This window comes from Vespa crabro, chromosome 14 (genome assembly GCF_910589235.1).
Source record: "Vespa crabro chromosome 14, iyVesCrab1.2, whole genome shotgun sequence".
Taxonomy (NCBI): Eukaryota; Metazoa; Arthropoda; class Insecta; order Hymenoptera; family Vespidae; genus Vespa; species Vespa crabro.
The window spans coordinates 5,601,789-5,622,299 of NC_060968.1; the positions used below are offsets into that span (position 1 = coordinate 5,601,789).

The window sequence follows — 20,511 nt, forward strand, 5'->3', positions numbered from 1 at the left end:
ATAGAGGCGAAAGGAGAAAGGGGGAGAGGGGAATCAGCGAGAGACGAAGCTTTTGTATGAACATTGAAAGCAACGATTGCTCTTTGAAGCTGTTACCGTCGAGCGAGAAGTATTAATACCGATTCACATGGAGTTTCTCGGAAAATTCTCCTGTCGCTTGCCTTTTGGTTGAAACACTTTACGCTCTCTAAAGCGACCCTTCAACCTTGCGTGCGTCGCGAAACAGATATTTCTATGGAAACTATTAGTATAAAAGAGTTGCTCGTGCGCGATACGCGCAAGATTTGTTATACTTTAAACTTTCGAAAAAGTCTTTGAAATCGAAATACATGGCTAAACTTTTTTTCATAGCTTTTCCGAGTTTTTCGCATATATAATAACTTCAAACATTTTATTTGTTAATTTCGGCACGAATTACAATATATACTATTAACGATTTTAAAAGTGCACAGTTTACAGATCAAATATTCGTTGGTTTATAAATACCAAGACCACCGTAGATATCGATATGTGCGAAGCAGAAATCCAATTACGCAGAACGGGCAAACACAGGATGCAAACACTCCATCGCTCGGTTGCTTGTAAAAACTACATCCAAATATTGGCGCGCGCGGCTCCGCCGGATGCACCGCCATCTTCTTTCCGGTGCGCGAACCAGCTCTATTGTTGGCATTGATCCTAAGTAAATCTACGAAGCTAACCCCGGTTTTTCATTACAACGAATTGCGGCTCGCATCGAACGGAGTTTATCACAATCGATCTAACAGAATTATTCTTTTCGATAAGACTTGTATTTCTTACTCTTGTACGATTAGAATTGCTACTTTCCGCAGAGCGATTAAATGATCTGTCTAAAGAGAAGTAAGGTATATGAAAATGATTTTTTTTATATTTTTTTCTCCTTTTGCATTCCAAGTAAATTATTTGTCCGATCGATCGCACACGTCCTATATTTATCGAGCGCTGCCAAATTAGTACAAATCGAATGTTTTTCTTTATGTAAATATCGGACGAAGTGTTTTTTATTTTATTTTCTTTTTTTTTTTCTTTTTTTGTTTTTTAATATTTGACGAATTGAGTTCGTTTATACTTTCTCTTAAAAATAATGTACTTATTAGCGCGATTAATTATGTTTAAAATGAACGAAACAACTTTGTCAAAGTTTTAGACTAACAAGCGAGCAGGAGTGCAGGCAAACGGTTAAACGCTGTAGCTTCGTGCGAATAACTGATTGTCAGACAGATAGAATTTAATAGGAATGTAAATGCAAATGTGTGTAATACGCATTGTCACCATTGTCAAATGTGTATTACAAAATCGATCGACGTAATTGAAATGGATATCCTTCGTGATTTATAGCTTCCAACGATCTGATATAGATAAATATTTCGTAAATGGAAAGTTTTAATTTTGTGATCCGTATTAAATCTCGTCAGTCGATTTGACCGGTTCTCGCATGTTCACTTTTAATGAATAGAATAAAATGATCGAGTGAACAATTAATATACGAGTTAAAAAACGAAATAATTCAATACGTTTGTGATAAAGGGTATCAGAGCATAGCATTATTATCGAAAATATTTCTGATGAATTTGTTATCGTCAAATATTTGTTATAGCAATTTTTCGAAATTTCGATAATATCGATGTCACGAGAAAGTCCCTTCTCGACTTGGAGAACGACAACAAGGCTCGCATTATATCCTGTTGGCCGAGCAGGAGGCATCGGGGTTTTAGCTAAGAACATCATTGATAATTGATTTTCAGGTTTCATCGTCGAACTCACTTATTATCCTTATGCGTTTTGTCCGATAGTCGATCGAACTCTAGCATTTACTATTAAATTACAATAGGGACAATTATAAATTATCCAATTGTTGCTTGAATTTGGTTTCTATCGAAACATCAACGACATAACTTTTTCAAGAAAAAAAAAAAAAAAAAGAATGATGGATATTCTAAGTAAGGAAATTACGATATTCCGTGAAAAAAAAAAGAAAAGATATTAATCGAACAGCTTGTACCTATTTTACAAGGTAATGCTATAATATTATGTAAGGTGATGGCACACAGCATTCAAATGCTACGGACGATTGTGGCGTCACGGGCGTTGGTAACACTGCGGTATGCAGTTGATTATAGAAGCTATATGAAGGGGCTCGACGTGGCCTAGCATCTTGAGTACCCTATCCGTGCTCCAGCCCCTTATCCTCGGAACCATAGAGAGCACTATACAGGACGCTATAGTTAATCCGTATGGACGTTCACAGAGGAGCTCGAAGATTCATTTAAGGACGCTCGATATTGCTCGGCTTTCTCGATCTCAGGAATCTAGCCTTTTGCACCATAGCCTACGAACTCGCTTCATTCTCAACGCTCGCTTTTTCCTTTACGATAGTTAGTAAGATAGTTAGGAGATATTTGTCTTCTCGGATAGAATTTCTTCTATCTTAAAAGACGAATAAAATAATGACTTATTCTTTTATTGACTAAAAACAAACAGAGCCCGATTTTGATGATCAATCCCAAAGACTTTTATTAATCATTTAAAGGTGATTTCATCATTTTTCTCCTTCTTCTAGTGATTTAAATTGGTCGTAAAGTTAAAGTTCATGAATATTATTTTGCAATATTAAACGATTTATCGATTGTATTATATTACCATTTCAAAACGGGTAGCTAACATAGTTCTTTGACATCCTCTTCCGTTATCATTTCGTTGAAAAGCGTTTGTGGGTGCACAGATACATGCGTATCTACGCCATGGTAAGTTTCTGTATAATACAGCGACATGATAAAAGCGGTAAAGCGTCGCATCGGCTTTACTCCTTATCCTTTCGCATGCACTTACGATTTCTGAGTAAGTTCCCTTTACCACCACGCGTAGCATCCGGCTAAGTTTACACAGCCATCTAATCTGATCCCACTGAAGTCCTGGACGGATCGGCTACCTAATTCGAAGGCGATTCGAGGATCATCGCGTTGAGTCTTTGATGCTGAAAGACCAGAAAAGTTGATATCCTGTGATACGAGTGGAAACGATCTTTCTCTCTCTCTCTCTCTCTTTCTCTCCCCACGCGAATGGTACAAGATTTATCCGTTAAATCGGATTTAAGTGTGGGCGTATCCAGGAGACCAACAGATGATGCCATGCTTGAATAGATACTGCGATCGTAGAACACGATGAAAGTATCAAGCTGCTGAGATACGATTTTCGATTTGAAGCGGAACTTTGTTCTGTCCAAGAAGCTTAGAATCGGAACGCGTATTCAAGTCAACGAATTTTCTTAATTGACATAATGTTCCAAGTTTCGTTCAACAAGAGGAAAAAGAATGATGATAAAGTCGGACTATCCGAGTCAATTCTATTACTGTTGCTAATATAAAACAAAAGACTAAGAGGGAGAAAGATCAAGGAACAGAATGACGGACTGGGTGATGTTGGAAGAGAGACGCAGGAAGAAAATGGGTAGCAGAGGTTCTTGAAATCGGGTTAAGTTGCTTCAAGTGGTAGTAATAACACTGCCATACCTTCAATATGTTTACATGCCTAGTACAAAGTGAATTAAGGTGCAGTCTTTCTTTTGATAAAATTATTTGAAGCTGACGTGATATTATTTCCAACTATAGTCGATTTGTGATCTACAGAGACGAACTAAGAAATGTTTATTAAAATATTATCCCTCGATTTGAGAAACATACGAATTATAATATTTTAATTTTTAAGGATAAATCTAAAATAAAGATGGACTAGCAAGTTGTCCACATTTGCAATTTCTTTCTAATTGTATTTCGAATATTTCGAATCGCGAATAAACGAACACATGAAATAGGATAATTTCGAAGCGAAAAAAAACAAATTACTTATATTTATTTTTATAATTTATTATTATAATTATACGATCAGTTAAAAATCGAGATCGGAAGATGGAACGATCTCTACGGGGAATAATCTTGACAAATACGTGGAAAATGACGTGCAAAGAAAAGAAAGAATCTCAAAGAAATGCGAGATAGTCGTGCGGATGAAGTAGGAACATAGTACATCGGTTAAAGTTTTAAGCTTTAAAATGTGGCCTGGATAAGAGCTACCAACCAAGTCCACATCTTTTGATTCGAACTTCGAGAAAAGTCGCGTTTCCGGCAAGACGTACATTGATTCTATCTCACTGTCTCTCTTCTTTCAAAGTGTCTAGTCTTCGTCCTATTGTGCAGCTTTTATTCTCTCTCACTCTCTCTCTCTCTTTTTCTTTTTTGGTCTCTTTTACGGAAGACTCCTTTCTAACCTTCACTTGCTTCCTACGAAAAGGCAGGACTGAGAACGAATGCCCTGCCTCTCGCAGAAGTTCTTCCATTAGCGATAACAATGAAAGATGATCATCAGACCTCTCTCTGATCACTTTCTACAAACATATGCACGCACGACAGCAATAAATTGCCTTCTCCTTAAAATATCTTTTTTGATTTACATCTCTTTAATTTGCGCTTATTTTCACGATTTATTTTTTAGCTCCATGTGCTATATTCGCATTAATAATTTATTAAAATATTGTTTTATAAGAATCCTGTTATAAACCTGTGTGTAGTAATTTTTCATAAACCTGCTTTTTGGATTCTTACTTACTAGGACAATCTTTTTGTCCTTTATTCTTCTGTCCTTTATTCTTTCTTCCTTTCCGTAAGTCCTACTTACGGTATATATTAACGATAAAGATTTATTTCTGTTTGGAAAAAGACACACGAACTGTGACAAAGTATTTATAATATCTTACAATACTTACTCGGTGTTATCACGACGTAGAAAACTTCTTTTCTCGAATTTTCTCCTACCATTTACATATAAAGAATAACAGAAATAAATAGACGTAAGCGGAAAAAAAACGAATTTCGCTCCGGTAATCCGAACCGGAAAGCTTGTCCATTAACAGCTTTGCTAATGGATGGGTACTCTCAGTAGCAAGTAATGCAAGAAAAAAAGTCAGTGGACGTAAGCGACGTGTTGTAAAAATGTGAGTGATAATTATCACTGCGGTTCTTCTTCTTGTCTCTCACTTTTTTTCCCCTTCCTTCATCTTCCCTCCATTTGCTGATATTTTTTCTGTCGTAGATAATTTCCTGATATTCGTCCGTTTTTTATTTGATGTCGCATACGGTGTTTTTGAATTTTTCTCGCAGTAGGATACACTTTGCTCGAGAATGTTCTCGAATACGCAATTAGTTAATGGTCGATAAAACCAGCTGCAAAAGACCGTGGAGAACAGACAAAGAGGTAAAAGAGAAAACGAATCCGTCTCGCCTACCTTCTGCGATTCGTTTTCACTCGATTGTTTGTACGTTCTGTACCTCCTCCACCTCTTTCGTTTCCTCCCTCTCTTCTCTACTCTTTCGTTCGCTTCTCTCCCTCCCTCTCTCTCTCCCTCTCTCTCTCTCTCTCTCTCTCTCTCTCTCTCTCTCTCTCTCTCGGCTGTGCCTTTTCATCGGTCCGTCGAATTGTACGTCGTCGAACGGAATTTCCGGCAAGAGAACCTACCGAAGAGAGGGTCGAAACGGAACGAGAGAGAAGGAGGTGGGAACAGAGGAACTTCATACATGATTTCCCTCGAGTCCCTGAAGTGAAGCATTTCTGGCAATGCGCGCACGTACCAGGAAGGGAGGGGGGAGAAAGAGAAAGAGAAAGGAAGAGAAAGAGAGATGCATGGCCATCGGCCTGCCGCCACACGCGGTATCTCGCTGACAGAGTTGCCCGATCATGCGTACATTACGAGATTTGCGCGCAAAAAAGGAACCAAGGATGGAAAAGGAAGAATGCCATGTAACGGATCCTGCAGAGAATATTTAAGGGGTGGACCCGTGAGTGGAAGAGTGGGATGAACGGAAGGAATGGTCGAAGTTATGCCTTCGCTAGCTATACCATGTGGTTAAAGAGAAAATAGATTTTTTAAAAAAACCTAACAATTTTCTATTTCGTTAAAACGTATGTGGAAAATCCATTTATGTCCAACGAATGGGAATCACGATGATAACTTTTTGCACTTTGATATGAAATTTTAGTACAGGGTATAGTAATATAGTACAGAGTAAATATGTCGATATTTAAATGTATATTGATAAAAAGATACACACTAAAAAGTTGTCTAAGATATAGGTCATCACAATATTATTAGATTTCTAACCTATTTACTTCAGACCTCGTTAACATTTATGTTAATTAAGACATTATATAATTATAGCTTGTGCTTTATAGACGAAAATGTTCTTTTAAGGAACTGCCTTAAGAAGACCGAAAGGAAATAACGAAATAAACGAAGATTTATAGAGTTCTATCTCACACGACCTTCTTCCTTCAACGACCCGACCACGACTGATTCATTCGTCAAAGAAACAAGCGTAGCAAAGTAAGACGAAAACAAAGCCATCACGTTGCGACATAACGACCTACAATAGATGTTTGTATACATTGTTCTTTCCAAGAAATATTCTTATGTCATAATTTGTACGTCGTAAATAAAAGGTCGGTATTGGTATACATATGTATACCAATCTAGGATGAGTGGCATTTCGATTTTACAATACAATGTTACCTCGTAATTCATAAAAGTCCTTTCTTTATAATTACACGTTTGCCGAGAAATTACTTTTTATTTTTCGCGGATTTTCTTTTCTTTTCCCGCCCCTTCTGTCTCTAACTTATCGCACAGCAAGAACTTTCAGATACACGATAAAACGTACTTATATAGTATATCCGGGGTATATGGAGACGATGGACAAGAAGATTAAGCACGCTCGGGTGCGTGGCTACGGATTTAATGGAATCGATGGTAAAAAATTTAATAACGACACTAATTGGCAAGAGGGCATTGGCTATGTCCAGAGATTGCGAGCTAGCGTACCGCCTCGTCGATTGGGTCACAAAGCTTTCCCGTCTCTCTTTTCTCCTAGTTTCTTCTCGTTTCTTTGTGTCTAACGTGTGTACACCGATAAAAAACATCCCTTATTAAAAACGTTACGCGCGTTAAAGTGTATGTTTTCATTCGTGCGTCCGTGACATATTCTTCTTTTGCCTTTGACTCTATTTAATTGTTCTATGAATAAAATAGTTTTCATTTTGATATATTTCGTACGCACATCATTCGTAAAATCAAAGCTACAGATTTGAGGGAAAGAATCTTGCATGGTTTAAGCATACCATCTGATAAAAAACAGCACGATTGCTCCATACATTCGGTTGATGATCGTCGTTAGAATTAGATGTTTTATTTTTCATGATTCGATCGTGAATGAGGAAAAATAATACAATGAGCCACAAAATGAAAATCTCTTTATACTCTTTCTTCTTCTTCATCGACTTTAATTAATTTGACATAATTGCCAAATCTTTAGGGGTCGAGCAGACTATGCGACGAACAAATTATTGCGTCATAAATTTCAGGCTGATTTCTTTCGAATCCAAGTTTCGTATATCCATTCTTCTCTCTCCCTCTCTCTCTCTCTCTCTTACTGATAAAGATGTACCCGTTGAGGAAACGTATACATGCAAAACGAACATAGTTCGTGGTAGCCCGATACCACCCCTCGCGAATATGTATGGATGGCATGTCGGTAAACGGGAGACCGGAACGATTAGATGTTCGATCTGTATCAATATTTACTCCGCTTCGCTGCGGCGCGTCTTGCGAAATGGAAGCCAGACTTCCTTCATCTCGACGTGTTTGCTCGTGCCGTGAAGCAGATACGCGGGATTCCCAAGGGAGGACGTGCTAGTAGTCCTACGGACAGGCTTACCTTTCGAGTTACGAACCAACATACAACCAAACAAGTTTCTCTACCTTACTTTTTCAAGAACTTATTTCCTTCTTTTTTGAAAAAAAAAAGAACTGTCCTTCTTTCTAGTCCTATCACGATCGATTTCACATTGAAATTAAAGAAAAAGAAGATTTGTTATTATTGATTATTTCAAACATCTATTTTCTTAAAAATTTGATGGGGATGTTACGCGTAAACGTTATCCCATGCTGACACAATTAATGTTCATTTTCGTGCGGTGATCTTGATACCCCGGAAAATAATAAGGAGTTTTCCAACATCCTAGAATTCATCGATCATTTTCTCTTCGTCCAATAATCTCCAGTTATGTTTTATTGGTTCGCTTTTCTGATGCAGACGAAGAATTCTGCTTTACGTGTATGTACATCGATGATGAACGATGTTGTGAACTCTGTTCTCACTAGGCGATAGCTTCATTAATCAATTTACGCAAGAAGACGATTCGTATTTTCATTTCTTGAGATTTTGTTTTTTGTTTTTTTTTTTCTATAGGGTTGACAGTATTGCAATGAAGTTGTCGCCGTTTCATCATTTATGCTGAAAATAAACCAAGTTAAAAACGCGAATATGAGGCAAGTAAAGAGAAGGCAGGTAAAAAAATGTGCCCGTCGACAAGTCTAAAAGGGCTACTGGCTCGTAGCGACGCCACCTCCTTCATAGCTCAGCTAGGTCCGCGCGACCACGCCGGGCAATTTTTCAATGGCTCCGGCCGAGCTTGAATTCTCGTTAATTTTTACTTTCTCTCGCCATCCGCCATGGGGGTCTGCCATTGTTCGCACGGCTTAGTTCTGAGCCCCTACAACGATAACAGAGAAAATGCAACGGACCGCGCGAGAGGGTATACCTACCTACCTACCTACTACCTACCTACAGCCAACAGGGCGAGGCTGTCGATGGCAACACTCTCCAATAAAGTGAATCCCTCTACGCTTGGAACAACCCTACTGCTGTTCCTCCACCTCTTCCTCTACTTCCTCTCAATGGCAGTGCTAGCTTCGATGGTGGTACTTGCTAGTAGTGGACGTTGATACTGCCAGCATTGCCTCTCTGTCGTTCTCTCTTTCCGATTTCGTTCTATCCAGCCAACTACTAGTGACAATAACGAAATTTTCTCTAGTGGACCTAAAAAATGGTAGGAAGGAAGAAGGAAAAAGTTTTGTGAAGCCCGTGTGACAAGGATATGAGAACTGAGCAACTTCTTTCGTACATACGAGCGTTCTTGTTTCTAGAGTAAACATAGAGACATCTTGGAAAAGATGCTTTTGGATTAATTAGATATTAAACCTGAGGAAAGTCTGTAAAATATTTTCTTACAGCCTTTACTTTGTTTGTATCACTTATGAAAAGTACGTAAGTAAGGACAGTCGATTTGTTCTTGAGTAAAGTACGAAAGTTTAATGAGTTACTCATTGACTGCCATGCTTTCGCAAGGATAATAGAAAGAAGTGGTAGAGAGAGAGAGAGAGAGGCGGGGGAGAGGCGAGAGAGAGGGGGGAGAGAAGGGAGAAATGAAAGGGAGAGAAAATAGCAGAGAAATGTGCGAAGAGATAATGTACCGCTAGTGTGTATGTTAGGGAAGTATGCTAGCAAGAGGCGAGAGTAATGGAGGGGGAAGAAGTACGAAAGAGTAATTAGTCGTTACCATATTCGTTGGAATAACGAGACGAACTGATGTGAAGGAGTGTTTGAGTGAACTTCACAAGTCACAGAAATTACAGCGTTAATTACAAGATTCGCTGCATCTTCACTAATAGCAACGATTCCATCTTATTAATTCGGATATAATGTCCGCATGGATGAGCATCGTATGAACTCATGGTACCGAAAATAAACTTTAGAAGCATAAAGAAATAGATGTTAGAAGTAGCTAGTTGATACTTAGCGAAACAAATCTAATGATAATTATGTACTCCTACCTATTTTATCTGAGAGAATATAGGATAGATAATTACATAGTAGATTTTATTAATTAGATAGTACTTTTGATTCGTGGATTTTATAAAAAGCGAGTTGCATCAAAGAGTTGTATCGAATCGTCATAATAAGACGCAGCTGTTTCAGTCTAAAGCAGTCGTATAGTGGCTTTAATTTTGTTACAGCCTAAAGAGACTTGATTGTTTTATGTTGAGGTGCTTATCAGACTAGCGCCACCAGCTAATTGGGTTAGAGCCTCTCTTTCTTCCTATTATTCGTGGACGAAATTCGAACGACATGTCTTCTGTGGATAAGAGGAGTCGAGACGGTTAGGTGCTGAGAGGGATTGAAAGAAAAGTAGGGTGAGGGGAAAGCAATGTTATCGGATTCCGTGCGTGCCGTATGCAGAGGCATTGATTGCTGGTGCTGACCGCACAATCACACCACCCTCTCTCTCTCTCTCTCTCTCTCTCTCTCTCTCTCTCTCTCTCTCTCTTCTACAGCAACCCCTCTCGTAGTTTGACAGCGATCGACAGATTCCCATGTCGAGACCAGATCTCACTGCACGTTTTGTTGCTCTCGTCTGTTTTCGCTTGACTTTTTTAATGCGACAGCACGACAACCACCCCTTTTGTGAGTCTATTATAATCATGCTTTAAAAGATGAAGGATCCACACCAATATACATATAAAGAAAAACTGATTAGTGGAAAACTCTATCTTCCTTTCCATGGAAACCATCTCATATTTCAATCTTCGTGCTTTTCTTTATGTAGTCGTGTATAATAAGTTCAAGATAAGGAAGATTAGGTTTCTGGCGACGTATAGAAAATTACCGATTTGATGTTACTTTCGAACATAATAGCTTTCGCAATAACGAGAATGTTGTACTTTTGTAAAGAGTGATGGTTATTAGTTAAAAAGTTATTTAAAATCGAGCGTACTATATCTTTTAATGTGAAATTTAAAACAATTTTTTAAAAGTAATAATTATTTCTTAGGTTTTCACGAAGTAGGTAGAAAAACACGTATCTTTCATTGTAGATATTTTATTGTAAAATAACGAGATGTATATGCTTTGCAATAAAAAAAGAAAAAAGTGACAAAACAAATACGCGTATCGATAACTGCACGTACTTGAAAAAGTCAGAAATCGGCTCAATATTTTCGTTTCTTTTTGGCATTGACCTCGAGGCTAGAATAAAAAATCGGAAAAGCCAGGTAGAGGGAATGGATGGAGGATGTATATATGTAGTCAGAGGAGGGAGGACGTTAACCAATATTCTGGCTTTCGGCACCGCTAGGATTTAAAGGCTGGTTTGGCTGCGCGTATGGAAATTTATGAGACTATTTCGCATGTAAGCACTAACCAGGTGTGGCTACGCATAAATTTTGCATCCTTGCACGTATATTTCAAGACCCTTTGCTCCTCTTCTCTTCCTGTGCTACTCTTCCCTTAGCAGGGTAGGTGTGAGCTAACTTAGCAGAAGTTACCTGCCTGGTATCTCATTCTCCCTCCTCGTTTCCTACCATCTTCCTTTTCCACCGTGCCTTTTCTCCCTTCTTCCGTCTCTCTCTCTCTCTCTCTCTCTCTCTCTCTCTCTCTCTCTCTCTCTCTCTCTCTCTGTACGTCTTATATACGTTACAGTTAACCCTCTCTCTCTTATTCTTCGCTAGAAGATAGTATCCCTAAATCACCCCCTCCTCAAATGCCCTGGAGCACCGAAGCTTCCTTCTAATTGCACCACGCTACGTTTAAATTACTTAAACCCCCCAGCTACTCCGCACTCCTCGTCTTGGACGGCCTCAAATTAGTTTCAGATAGGCGAAAAGAATGACGCGCGTTCGCTTGTGAGAGAACTCGGCAGAGGAACACAGAAGAATCTTGCTGGGAATGCTAATTTAAACTAGATCCCATTTACGTCGAATTCGTTTCCTTCCTTTCTTCTCTTGCCTCCCGTTATCTTCTTGCGATTTCTAGTGTGTCTAATTGTTTTTGGTTTCATTCTCCCCTTCTTCGCTTTTTTTTTTACGCGTTGTGTGTTACATTTATCAGTGCATATCTGCTGTTTCCTCTAACGATTTTTCTTGAAGTATTCTACTCGTAATTCGGTAGCTTTCTAATCCGTATTGCTCCTCGGACTTATCGAATAATCTCACGTGAAGTCGCCCGGGGGCACATCCAGAGACACATCCTCATTCCGGACAAAATCAACCGCAGGGATGAAACGCACGGCTGCGACCAATCACGTTTGCAATTAAAGGCAAAGCCGCAGCCGCGGGGAGAACTCACGAAGGACGTTCAACGGAGGGAAACGTATCTCCCGTATATGCTTGTCTCTCTTGAGCGCAATGGCGACACACTCTCGAGGCGTCCTTTTAAATACGTGACCTGTAAATAATTGCATGAAGGGACAAAGCACGTGCGCAACCGGACTCGGAGCGAATAGTGTACCGTTAGCTTGTATGATAGAAGGTCTCTTACACGTGTATAAGTACACATGTAGCTATATATTCACAAAATATTCTACATATACATAAATGCACTTCAGTGTACTCATATCCTGTCTCTCTCTCTCTCTCTCTCTCTCTCCCTCTCTCTCATTCTTTCTCTAGTGTTCTCTTTATCTTTTGTCTCTTTTACCAGACTAATCTTCCTCTACTTTATGTGATTAGAGATCCTTGAGAAAATCTGCACGAGAGTAGATTTCCAACAACTGCTGGCTGATACGTGCTGTCGTCGAAACGACGGAAAACGATACTGTAGCGAATATTCAACGTCGACGTTGATTAAAATATTACGTTTATGATACAACGTTTCGCTCAAGCAAAACGAGCGTCTGTTCGTCTACATCGAAGCACCTCGGAAAACGATGCTCTAAACGTTTCTATTTCATTGTTTCGCGCTTCTGTCGTAATTTGAGAGTAAAACGATATATGTACTGGAGAAGGAAATCGATATCTTTGTAATCGAATTCCGCCATTGTGTTGAATTAACTGCTGTTATTTTTTAACTACATTGCGGCGATCGAATTTGCGATTCTACGTTTCAGCGTTCACGATACGAGTTTGTACTTTCATACGAGAAGGAGAGAGAGAGAGGGAGAGAGAGAGAGAAAGAGAGAGAGGGAGTGGGAGGGAGGACGGAAGGATGGGAGGGAGAGATATCGAAGCAGCCCTGTCGACGGAATCGGTTTTAATTTTCATAAAATTCAATACCCATCCATTTTGCGCTTTCACCATTTTTATGGATGCCATGCGACACATTTCATGCGCATCCGCGTGTGTACGAGATGGAAAAGTCAAAAGGGATGAGGAATACGTGAGGATGGTGAACCGCAACCTGGTCGACGAAGCTATTGTAGCCTCATAGAAATCAAAATCGATCTTTTCTCGTAATCGACTACGAGTAATGTATATGTACTTCCTATTAATGGTTTGAGTGAGACTCATGTTTTAGTGATTTTTATTATGTAATTTTATATGATTATACGAAAAAATTCTGAATATTTTTTCTGTATCGAATCGTCAGAAAATTCTTTTCTTAATAATGTTATATCGGATGTTATCCAAAGTCAAGGTTAAATAACACAAAACTTTGAATACAAAAGTTTACAACTTTGTAAGAGTATGGACTTTTAAAGGAGAAATGGTAAAAGGGCTACGATAAGGAGAAGCGACAAAGGAAAAAGGCAGAAAATTCTAGGGCTCTTTTACGTCTGCAGAAGGATTCCCTTCGTAGCATAACGTTTTGGTAGATTCGGATTGAAGTTCGTACGTAACTCCACTCTGTCGGTCCTCCTTCTTCTCTTCTCTCTCCCTTCTGCCATCCATAATCGTGTCTTTTGAATACGTTCTCTGTTCAGCCTCGCCATCCTTGAGTCTATCCACCAGCGGGAAAACCAATTCCTGACAGATATCCGGGTGACATCTTCCCCCTCTTTTCTTCGATATAACGCTGCAGTCAAACCTCGAACGTCGTTTCGTTCGCCGGCAAGAGTGCGGAATAACGAGGCACGTTACGCGCTTTTCACGACGTTCCGTGTACGCGTACGGCGTACGATTTGACGGGAAAAAGAGAAGAAGTAAGGGGGAAGAAGAGTTGAGAGATGCTCGGAATTTGTTTTATTTATACTACCACCTTTCCCTATCTGACATAAGCAAAAGGAAAGATTCGCGAAGAAAGAAAATGTGGGAAAGAGGGATGGCGAAGGGTGGTGGAAGATCGGCGCGGAACGATAACAGGACTATTCCCTTCTGTAGGACGCGAGGCGTCTCATTAGACGCGATTCAATGTGCCACACTCAGGCAGATTCCTGCCTTCCAGATTGTTCCATTTTCCTTCATACATATTTAAATTATTGAAATTGCTGCATTACCATATTCCATTGATTTATCGATGCCTCTCCTCAGCTTTCTCGTCGTTTCCTTCCTTCCTCTTACTTTTCGTTTTTTCTATGCCTTCTTTCTTTTTTTCTTTCTTACGCTTCTTCCACTCTCTCCTTCTTGTAGTATAACTTCGCCGTCTTTATTTTCGAGTCGAACGTCACCGGTAAAAATGAAAAAGACGAATTTCAATTTAACCCTATAAGTATTATATATTATGTAACTATTTCTTTTCATTTTTCTTGATTCTAATTCTTACTGGTCCAGTGTATTTAATTCGATCCTTTGAGGTGAAATACTTTGAATTCAGGTTTAAATTGTCTAGGAATTTTTTTTTTATCACATCGTATCATAGGTTTTTCTTTCGAATTGATTGAATTTTCTCTTTCATGATCTACCAATTCAAGTATTGTAAGTGGTTTAATTAAGTAATCGTCATATGTTTCAAGTTTATCAATTCGATTCACTGTTAAATGTCGATGAGATCCAAACGCTAACGTTATTTGAATAATCCGTGAAAAGTTCGTGGCGAAGTCGATACGAACAACAATAACTAGTTTAGCTGGACTAGGGCATATAAGATGAAAAAAGCCGATGATGACACCGTGACTGCATATCTAATTATGGAACGAGATATTGTGGTACTTTAATGATATTAGTCTCTTTCGTTTTACTGATCCAAGTAATTCGAATACTTTTACAAGGCTTAGCTTAATAGAAGTTTACTACTTTACAACCTATAAAAGCATGGCTGTGAAGGTGCTCCGGTCAACCCGTTGTTAATGTTGACCGTCTGAAAAGTCTCTCTCTCTCTCTCTCACGCACACACACATATGCACGTAGATACTGAGACAAGACCGCCTTCCGCAACTAAACCCTTCAAAGTGAGAGAACAAGCTGCTACCAAGAACCGTCTACGAACATAATGGACGACCAAACAGCTTTACACCTATTTTATGAAGGCCAATATTGCATTTAGAATAGCGATAGCGCACGCTAACGCCCACACATGTCGTGCCACAGGATCGACAGGACGCACGCTACATCCCCGTAAACTCTCAAAATACTAGCTATTCGCTTGCAAGCTTTTCACAAAGCAAGAGAGAGAGAGAGAGAGAAAGAGAAAGAGAAAACTTTTATTTAGACGTTTCCATTTCAATCCCTTAGCCCATGTATATTGTATAGTAAACTGGTGATTAATTTACTCTTTTAATAATTAAAGACTATTATTAAACGATCTTTGCGAAATAAATGTGCAAAAAAGTTGAATCATTCTGATGAGAATTGTATAAACAAATAGTCGATTTCAGTTACAAGAAAACAAAGTCTCGTAGTTTAGCGAGAGTGAAGTATTTTGGTAAAAGTTCGAAAGACTCGTGCTCACCGCAGCGTTTGCAGCGTCCGTACAGTGGCATACAATTTAACTGCGTTTCCAGACGCGTCACAGGTGCCTGCTACTCCATAGCCGTTCACCGGTATAGCCTTTACTGGCAATAAAGCCAATGACGGGACTCGTGTCCATCCAGATGCGTAAATCGTGCATTTAACCGAAGCACACTCCCTCTCTCTTTCTTTCTCTCTCTCTCTCTCTCTCTCTCTCTCTCTCTCTCTCTCCCTCCCTCCCTCTCCCTCTCTCCGTCCCTCTATCTATCTCTCCATCTACCTATCTATCTCTCTTCTCCTCCGGCTCTGTGTATTCAATTGGTGTGGCATTCGTCGCGATTTCACCGCATTGCCTCTCGAAATTAACGGGCTCAAAGACACTGGTAGCCTAGGCCGTCGCCGCCGCCGCCGCCGCCGCCGCCGCCGCCGCCGCCGTGCCAATTGCAATGAAATTCACAATGAAAATCGCGCGCGCTCGATTGTCACAGACAGAACGATGTTTTTGAAAACAGACAGACACAAAATGTTCGACTATAGTATCGAAGCTTTCTCCTACCAGTAATCGAATAAAATACGTGAAATTGCGATGGAATTGGTGTAACATAAAAATTAATCGCGCAGCCGGTTACTCGTTGCTGTACGTTTGCACAGGAAGTCGGGTAGATCGTACGGAACGTAAAGTGTCTGCATTTGATATTAGAAAAACGTGGACGATTCCGATTCCATCGTAGACCGCTCACCATTTACATGCGTATCGTCTTCTTTTACACGCGCGTTATCTCCTTCTAGTCCAGACACAGGTGTATATTATGAGATCCTAGTAAGAGGGCTAACCGGTTTGAGGAGGAAAGTTTACTCGTGAACGTGCGAGAACAAAAATATGGCAACTTAAAAAGTAGAGAGAACACATTGCAGCTTGAACTATTTTCGGGTTTCTTTAGAGCGCGTGAAAAACGCATTGATAAAACTGGGTTTTTTCGGAAGCCACGAATAAGTGAATGGTGAATGCATTGGATCATGGGACGCATATTGGCTATTATATTATCCGCTTTTTCACGAATCAACATTGAATTTTTCTAAAAATTCATTTTCTTATAATTTAACGTCTACTACTAGTTAGGAAAAATGAAATAGAAATTATATAAAACTATATCTAACTTCGAATTTCTTGATTATTCGATGATTGAATGTTGATTATTCTATGTTTAGTTAATGCTTTTCAAAACAATCAATCAAAGATATGCCCTCTTATTACTGCGATCGTAGAATCAATCTGCAATCAACAGAATATGTCCTATCGATGTGCTTTAATTATTCCATTATATGACAGAAATAAGGTTTGCTACGACGACGATAGCGACGGCAACAATAGCGTATTTATTATCAAATTCGAAGAGAAAAGAATACGATAGGTCGATCATTTATAAAAACCGAGGTCGATCGAGATCGTGAGTATGAGAATTATTCAAGAGATTAAAAAGACTATGATAACCTATTCTCTGATATTTTTTCTTCTCTCCTTAAAGAGACGTCGAATTCAATATTCTTAGAAGTAACATCAAAGATCTTCTCCTAGATAGTATTGCAACTATTCTAAGTCTTTAACAATATCTATCAATGGATGGCTGAATTCTAATCAAAACTCTGAGGGGACGGAGATAGAATTAGTGATGCTGTCGGCTCAAAATCGAGCACTACTCCAGTCGATCAGCCGACCGAGTATCGGAATAGCAATAATAATCAATTGTCCATGCAAAAGCCTCGACAAGTTACATGATCGGAAAATAACTGAAATCAATTCGCTGGACGCGTTCGCCGGACGCCCTTGCTGTCCTGCGTACGTCCAAATTCACGTAAGAGCACTAAACGCGAGATGGAAGGAGAGAGAGAGAGAGAGAGAGAGAGAGAGAGAAAGGGTGGAAAAGCGTAGAGTAGATGGGATGAGAAGAAAGGTCGTCGGTGGTGAAGGTGACATTGGTGCACTACAGCTCGTAAAATGCATCTGCCCTCCCATTCGCTACTGGCAACGGCTTTTATTGTGTGGCGTATTCCCCTCTTTCACCTCCTCCTCCTTCTCCTTCGGTACTGCACTCTGCTGATCCTCCTCATCCTACGTTCTCTCCTCCTCTTCTTTTTCCTCTGCTTACTCCCTCGTCCGTGTACGACGAAAAAACAACGCCAACTGATTTATCACCCTCGTACACTCGTTAAACTGATTCGATAGATTTTACTACGCTTACGTCGACTTCTTCCCTGTATCGTCTCGCCCAAATCTCCTTCTCCTCCTCTCTTTCAGCTTTCCTCTTTGTTTCTATGACTTTTCCTCGCATTTCTGTACTCTCATACACATAGGTATATTCTTTTTGCCGGCTGTTTGTATCTGTACAAGCACCGCTTTTACTCTCGATTTGTTTTGTTTCCACCCCTCGACCCTCACTTTCGCCGACTTCGAGTTTGATCGAAGTTTACAAGCGAGCTTATATTACTCAAACCAACTTATGCGCACCTAGATATTCGAAATAAAAAGTATTATTACTCGTAGCGATTCGTCGCATCCTTTTGGAATTATTGAAAATTTTCACAATTAATAATAGTAATAATCTCAAGCTCAATATTGTGAAATATTAGAATATATCGTCACATTTTCGTAAGTTTTAAATATGCATTTTCGCCGGTAAGCCACAGGTAATATTGTGCAAATTTTTTAAGAATGATATGTATAAGATATTCATGTTCATCTTTGTTATTTTACAAATTGTTGGACGTATAGTAGCTTTAATGAAATTCTTTCAAAGATCAAAGGAATTCATAAAAATTAATAAAAGTGTACTACGGGATAAAAAAGCTTCATCTATTTAAATCGTCTTTTATTTTATTTAAAACAGACGTACATTCTGTTTCCGCGACTGCTTGTAAATCGATGTTTATTCTTTACCTTGAAGCGCATAAAGGTCATCGGAACAAAGCTTTCTCGCTATTTCTCCTCGCTTTGCCTTCTTCTTTTTCATGGTACCAACAGTACCAAATCAAATTATTCCATTCAGCAATGTCTAAGTACGGGGAGATTGACTTCGAATTCAAACATAGATTTCTCTTATTTTATTCGAGGAATTTTTTACATACAAGGCCTATATACATCCCTTGAAAATCTTATTCTCGTTTCGCGTTGAAGGAGAGAAATGAAGGGAAGAGCAGCTCTCTAGTAGTTTTTCAAAGAATTATAATTATCTAGCGGTAGAAGAGAAGTCCTATTCGTTGGAGGAGCAAAACGTAGAAAGACGAGGAGTCTAAACAGCTCCGGCTATTTCGCGCTCCTTTATTGTAGTTTTCAAGCACCGCTTCACTCTCTTTTTCTCTTTCTGCACTCTATCTCTCCTTCGTCGTCTCGAACGCTCCGCTGTTTACCTTATTCGTTGTACCCAAGAGAGTTATCAGTGGCAAAGGCGGGCCCTCACAGACGAAAATAAAGAGCGCCAGCGCCACCCTAAATGTGTCTTGAAAACAAGAGGGCTTTGAGAGTTCATAGGAGTGTCGAAAAAGGGAAAAAATAAGTGCGAGAACGACACTCGAGGGCAAACGCACGAGCGGATTTTAAGTGCAATTCGTAAGTGATGCATTTGCCTTCCTTCTTATCCCTTCTTTCCTTCTCTTTAACTACTACTTCAATAATCAACTTGTCGCTCGAAATATTTCACGAATAAATTCATCATCTCTGCTTTTTAGAGGAGGTAATTAGAGTTAGCATTGTAAATATTTTTCTCACTTGTCTTTTCATACATTGCGATGCATTTGTTCCCAAGGTGTATATAATAACATCGATATCATTATATCCTTTGCTTTTTGCAAAACTGATAATTCAAGTTGCGAGAATCATTCTAACAGGATAAAAGACACGAGAAAGCAATCGATACCCTTTATAACAAGTGTAGAGTCCCGACTATTTCGACATTGTCTTAACATTTTCAAAAGTTCTGGAGCTGAGAACTCTATTGAATTGAGAACTGGTAGTGTTTGATTTTACAAAGATCTTAACAGTGATCTCAACTGGTATGGATCTGGACGGAGGCCGAACGAAAGGTCCAGTGGGGACTGTTATCCCTGGCTCGGCCACAGAAGTACCGATTGGAGACCGCATACTTGGGTACTACCTCGCAATGCTGATAGAGTTTTTGAAAGGAATTTGTTTCCGTAAGTAAGATTGTTGCTTTTACACCTAGCAGCATTATTGTAGCATGTTAAACGTCAAAAATAGAATTTTTGAATATCAAGTTTTCAATATAAGGTATACGTCGCAATCTAGAAATGCGTATGTAATTAAAATTAATAACTCGTATAAATGAAAATGTGAAAGAGTGAGAGTAAAAGTTGCGAACAAATGGAATTTTCGAAACGAAAGTCCATCAGTATTATTGTTAAGAAATTATGAAGGATGTCGTTGAACGGGTAAACACAAGTCTATCATGGAGAGAGCGAGAAAGAGAACGAGCGTGGTGGCACCCGGCAACGCGCGTCAATGTCAATTCGATGAAGCGTACAAGAATGTATTGATCTGTCCTGACATACCATTCGCGTAGATGCCTCGAAAATACGGTACTGTCGGTATTTCGCATCTTCGGGAATGCGTTAGAATTTCGTTCCAACGCTATCGTCTTCGTATTTTTTTTTTTCTTTTCTTTTTTCTTTTTTTTCTTTTTTTTTTCTCGTAACACGATCCTCATCTATGAATTATCACTGTATGTGTCATGATGCCTTAAGTATTTTTTTGTTTGTTTGAAAATTTCGTAAAATTATCAAATCAATCAAAAATTTCATTTACAACTTAGATTATTATTGATTACGTGCGTTACGTACTACGAGTCGTATAATTTCATAAGTTCTTTCATTCAACGTCATTTTGGATAAACGTCAGTGATAATACAGTGAAATAATCTTTTTTTTTCTCTGCTTATATCTTCAGACAGTTTTTATCTGTGAAAACATTTTTGTCCCATCAAATGTCCACGATG

General features: G+C 39.1%; 1 protein-coding gene and 1 long non-coding RNA gene across 4 annotated transcripts in view; one reads left to right on the top strand and one right to left on the bottom strand.

Moving 5' to 3' along the window:
- The window catches only part of LOC124429223 (CUGBP Elav-like family member 4), a 462,839-nt gene that overhangs the window by 227,175 nt on the left and 215,153 nt on the right, over positions 1 to 20,511 (top strand). The gene's annotated exons all lie outside the window — the stretch shown is intronic.
- Positions 4,640 to 19,354, bottom strand: LOC124429229. Its single transcript, XR_006943399.1, has 3 exons — positions 15,507 to 19,354; positions 8,691 to 14,262; positions 4,640 to 8,619 (listed from the first exon to the last, which is right to left on the bottom strand). It is a non-coding gene; the product is annotated as an uncharacterized LOC124429229 (long non-coding RNA).